Source organism: Oreochromis aureus, linkage group 16 (genome assembly GCF_013358895.1).
Source record: "Oreochromis aureus strain Israel breed Guangdong linkage group 16, ZZ_aureus, whole genome shotgun sequence".
Classification (NCBI taxonomy): domain Eukaryota; kingdom Metazoa; phylum Chordata; class Actinopteri; order Cichliformes; family Cichlidae; genus Oreochromis; species Oreochromis aureus.
This window is the reverse complement of record NC_052957.1, coordinates 24,553,070-24,559,171: the sequence shown is the minus strand read 5'-3', so window position 1 is coordinate 24,559,171 and position 6,102 is coordinate 24,553,070.

The following is a 6,102-nucleotide window of genomic DNA, read 5'->3' as shown; positions in this document are numbered from 1 at the left end:
CCACACAGAAAAGACTGCTGATGAAAATAACCTCTCACCCATGCTGCACATTCTGATCGACTGACGTGTTCTTATTCTGGGGCAAGATAATAAAGATACTGTCATTACTGACAAATACCAGTCTTCCTGTTGACCCACTACTACATCTTCTACTTAACAAATCCACGTTTTCAATGCCAACGAAAGTGCGCAAATTATGGTTGGCAGGCATAACTGCGGCCAAAAAACTAGTGGTTCCGTGGTGGCTCCCACCTCGGTGAAACACACACTTTGTTACATATCTTGTGTACCTAGAACTATCATCAGTCAGAGTTAATCATGCAAACCCCTCAACAGTCCAAAACTACCTAAAGGGAATTAGACTAAAAGATTACTCAGGAATGTTTAATAGGCGAGTTTATACGTGTATTTTCTTTCTTTTTGTTTGAAATTACTGGTCTATTGTGCCTCTTTCCTTATCTGTTACACCAACCTGTGTTGTCATTGGTATGTTCTGGTCATGCTGCAAAGGTGATATGTGTTGGTAGGGGTGGGGTGAGGTGGGGTGGAAAGGGACTTGTAGGGTTTGGGATTGGGATAATGTTCCCAGGAAACTCACTATGATGTATGTTTGTGATGTGCTGTATAAGACAGTTTCCCTTTGTTCTAAAACAAATAAACATTGCATTACAAAAAGTGATCAATATAAGTCCTTTATGAGTCGGGACTTGGATTGGTTGAAAAATAAAATATACTGCATCTCTAGTGTCTTTTTTTTTTCACATTTTAGATACTCCAGCAACTTTTTACTGACAGGTTTTTCTGTGTTGGTGGAAGAGTTAGGAGCCTTACTGTCCCCCATTAATAAATATATTTTCATGGCACTAAAGAGTATTTAAAGGTTTAAGATCCTAGTCAGCAATCTACACTATTCATTGCTGAGAATAGAAGACATTTTAAAAAAAGAACATTGAAAGTTCTTTATAAAACTGTGGAAAAAAAGTTTGACTTCTGTATCCTTTTATATGAATACCACAGGTCTACCGGCCTAGTTTCAGTGGTAGTGTGGCACTATGTTAAAGATAGAGACATGAAAATAGTAGCCCCCCATTTTTATTTTATACTCAAAGACACTTTCTTTTAGTAAGGCCACTGTAATGTCAGTTTTACTGTTATATAAGTTCCGCCAGCACAGGGCGCTCAGTCTCGTACGCATCGGTAGCTGACGCTACACTAGAAGAAGTAGGCTGTATCCCAATTCAGGGTCTGCAGCCTTAAAGGCCACATTTTAAGGCCGATTACGTCACAGCGACGGGACGAAGCCTGTCCCAATTCATAGGCTGCTCAAATGCGGCCCTCAAATGCGTCTTTCATTTCCTGAATTTTAAGGATGGGTCCGTGTATCCAGTGGCGGTCCTAGCCTGTTTGACGCCCTGGGTGAACACTCCCTCTGGCGCCCCCCACACACACACACACACACACACACACACACACACACAGACACACACACAACACACACACGCACACACACACACATATGAAGAGAGAGAGAGTATGCATAGTATGCAAACGGCTACTAAACAGACATCATAATTCGTCATACAATTAGAACAGGACACATCAACAATTGACACGGACTAATTAATATTATATTATTGTATATATTGTTTGGAGTTTAGTCTGTTACTATTACTATTTTTACCATTTCTTCTTGGAGGAACTGTAACCCACATAATTTCCTTAGGGATTAATAAAGTATTCTGATTCTGATTGTTTCAGGATGACCTGCCATTATCCAATGACACATCTGCTTACCTGTATCTTTTGCTCGTTTCTCCTTGTAGGAGCCATAATTAAATGTATTGAATTTTAATGATCACTGGGTTTTCATTTGTTTGGTTGCTATGGTGATGTGTAACGGAGTCACGTGGGTGCTAGCAGTGACATTAAGAGGGCGCTGTCAATCTGCCTTTAACTGGTTTGATTTTGACAGAGAGGGCTGGGTAGCCGTAGTTTTTGTTGACCGCTGCACAACGAGTTTCCCCTTCTTGCATTAGAGCCTGTGATGTTTTAAGAGTTTGAATCGCAAGCCGATCACATTGCTCTGTAAACTTTTCAAGCACTTTAATAAACAAGCAAGCAATTCCACCTCTCGCATTATTGCGTAAAGTTGACAATAGCGTCAGGAAAATAGGCAGGCTCAGTCCCCGGCCTCTAGCGACTGTGGAAGTCACTACACTCCTCTTCTTTCTCTTTTTTAAAACTTTAAAACGGGTTGTGTGTGAGACTTTAAATCAACAAAATATAAAATATACATTTTAAATTATTATTGATCCCTTTACCCCGAGTCCTAAAGTGTATATTAATGTTTTACTCAGTAACTATTTATTGTTCGTTTACTAGCACTGTTTTAACTGGAGCCTCGTCGTCTCGCTCTCTATATACCGGACTTTATGTAGCGGAGATGACAATAAAGTATGTGAGTGAAGTTGGCCCCCACCTTCTTCAAATCCAACAAAGTGGTATCAAACGTTTGTGCTACGTTTGTGCTGGTTTGTGCTGCAAAAATTTTTGTTTGTGCTACTATCATTTTAAAGATATTAATAAAAATTTCTAGAGGTCATCAGAGGTCAACCAGCCCCCACATTAATTAAATCAAACAAAATGGGTGTCAATCAACTGTGCTACGTTTGTGCTGGTTTGTGCTGCTAAAATTTTCGTTTGTGCTGCTTCTGTTTTAAAGATATTAATGAAAATGTAAAGGTCAAAAGGTCAACCAGCCCCCCCACATTACCCAAATCCAACAAAAGTGGTATCAAACGTTTGTGCTACGTTTGTGCTACGTTTGTGCTGGTTTGTGCTGCAAAAATTTTTGTTTGTGCTACTATCATTTTAAAGATATTAATAAAAATTTCTAGAGGTCATCACAGGTCAACCAGCCCCCACATTAATTAAATCAAACAAAATGTGTGTCAATCAACTGTGCTACGTTTGTGCTGGTTTGTGCTGCTAAAATTTTCGTTTGTGCTGCCTCTGTTTTAAAGATATTAATGAAAATGTAAAGGTCAAAAGGTCAACCAGCCCCCACATTACCCAAATCCAACAAAGTGGTATCAAACGTTTGTGCTACGTTTGTGCTGGTTTGTGCTGCAAAAATTTTCGTTTGTGCTGCTATCATTTTAAAGATATTAATAAAAATTTCTACAGGTCATCAAAGGTCAATCAGCCCCCATATTAATGGAATCAAACAAAATTGGTGTCAATCAGTTGTGCTATGTTTGTGCTGGTTTGTGCTGCTAAAATTGTCATTTGAGCTGCTTCTGTTTTAAAGATATTAATGAAAAGGTTAAGGTCAAAAGGTCAACCAGCCCCCACATTACCCAAATCAAACAAAATTGATGTTAAACGTTTGTGCTACGTTTGTGCTGGTTTGTGCTGCAAAAATTTTTGTTTGTGCTGCTATCATTTAAAAATTTTAATAAAATAACGTCTTGATGCGTGCTTAATCATCCAGGTAAGTAAATCCCAAAAGGTTGATTCTGTTCATCTGGACATTTTCAGTTGGAGAAACGTTTCGTCACTCATCCAAGTGACTTCTTCAGTCTCAGCTGACTGCAGGTCAGCTGAGACTGAAGGTGTGCCATGGGTTCCCACAGGCCCCTGGTCAAAGTCACCAAACCAGTTCGTAAGCAGGTACAGGTGTGGCCAGAAGGGTCCTCAGAGGCACTGCAAGACTGCTTTTCCACCACAGGCTGCCACACACAACAACACCACAGACTTTCAGGAGTATACAGAAACTGTCATTGCCTACATCCCAAAATGCATCGATGATGTCACAGAGACCAGGTGTCACGGGTTGCTTAGAGGATCCACTCGCAGGACTCCTGAGTAGCGTTTAAACAGAGATGGTTTATTTACAGATCTTCACCAAGTGTATGTACAGACAGTGTGGGGTTAGTGCTATATACAAGACGTGAGGGGCAGGGGTCCAGGGCTCCAGGAAAACGGGGAAATCACACACGCGCCAGTTCAACCTCTCTCTTCTCCACTAGCGACCAGTCACTCCTTCCACACTCCACACGGGAAACACGGGACGGGTCTGGGGAATCTAGGAACAAAGAAACACTCGTTAAGTCTCTGAGACGGAGGCACAGGAAACTTGAGCTAGACGTGTACTGACTAGAGCCTTCACAACAATCCAGCGTTGAACAGCTGATCTCCTCCTTCTAATATACCAGCTGGTCTGATGAGGCCCAGGTGTTCCCAATCCAGGAAGGCGTGGACCGAGGGTGTGAAGCCGCCATGAGTTCGGCAAAACAGGGAGAGAAGGAGAGAGGGGGGAGAGAGAGAAAAAGAGAAGAGAAGGAGGGCTAGGAGTGGAGAGATTCTGATCAGCACCTTGCCGATCCTGCAGGTCGTGACACCAGGACTATCACTGTCCGGGCCAATCAGAAACCATGGCTCACAGGTCAGGTTTAAATGCTCCTAAGGTTGAAAAATGCAAGCCTTCAGAGCCGGGAATTAGGTGAGCCAAAGAACAGCAAGGGCAAACCTGTCACGTGGCATCAGCTACAGCAAAGCTTCAGCGACAGCTGAGATACTTGGAGGCAGTGGCAAGGAATACAAACCATCACAGACTACAAGCCCACTCTGCAGACCGTGGTGAACAAATCCCCAGACAGTGTGTGGAGATCCCTTGCCAAAATCAGTACACGCAAAGCTCCAGGTCCTGATAACATCCTTGGACGAGCACTGACGGACTATGCTGTGGAACTCACAAATGTTTTCACAGACATCTTTAACACATCACTAGGGTCAGGCCACCGTTCCCACATGCCTCAAAGCCTCCACCATCATTACTGTGCCCAAGAAGTCATCTACCTCCTGCTTTAGGACTACCGTCCTGTCAAACTCACCTCCATCATTATGAAGTGCTTTGAACGGTTAGTCATGCATCAAATCAAATTATCGCTTTCCCCCAACCTGGATCCATTTGAGTTCGCATGCCGGTCAAAACGCTCAACCGATGATGGAATTTCAACTGCCCCTTACTCAGCCCTCACACATCTGAACACTAGAGACTCATATGTCAGAGTGCTGTTCATAGACTTCAGTTCAGCCTTCAGCATCATCATTCCCCAGCAACTCATTCACAAACTGGATCTGCTGGGGATCAGCACCTTGCTGTATAACTGGCTGCTAGATTTCTTGACAGGAAGACAGCAGATAGTACGCTCGACAGCAACACCTCCAACCCAAGAACACTGAATACGGGGGCTCCCCAAGGATGTGTGTTGAGCCCCCTTCTCTTCACTCTGCTGACCTACGACGAGATCTACTACAGGGGTGAAGTTAACCCTCTGGCAGAGTGGTACAGCAACAACAACCTGTCCCTGAATGTGGAGAAGACCAACAGCGACTCTACTTCCTCTGCAAACTGAGAAGCACAAGAGATTCAACCCCCATTATGAGCACCTTCTACAGAGGCACAGTTGAGAGTATCCTCACCAGCTGCATCACTGTGTGGTATGACTCCTGCACTGGGTTCTGCAGGAAAAAATGACAACGGGTAGTGAGAGCAGCTGCACCTGCCTCATCTGGAAGGTCCTCTCCATTACAGGTGACTCCACTCATCCCTTCAGCAGCGTCTTCAGTTTGCTGCCATCACGAAGGATACTGAAGAGCCTCCGGGCCAGAACACACAGACTGAGAGACAGCTTCATCCATCGGGCTGTCAGGATGCTGACCATCTCTGAATCGAGAAGGGGGCCCAAGGGTACATCTTTCGCCATCCTACAATGCTGTGATTGTAGCCATTCCCCACTTTCTGTGAATGGTACTCATGGCCATTGATCAGTAGGCTTTGATTAGTTGTCTTTGATCAATGGTCATAAGAATTTGCATACTAACAATCATGGAACTAACCCCCAGCACATTGTTCATTCAGTGGTGCTAGTTTCCTTCACTATGCAAATGTACTGTTTATAAGAGCTGGGAAACCTGCAGTCAGCTGAGACTGAAGAAGTCACTTGGATGAGTGACGAAACGTTTCTCCAACTGAAAATGTCCAGATGAACAGACTCAACCTTTTGGGATTTACTTACCTGGATGATTAAGCACGCA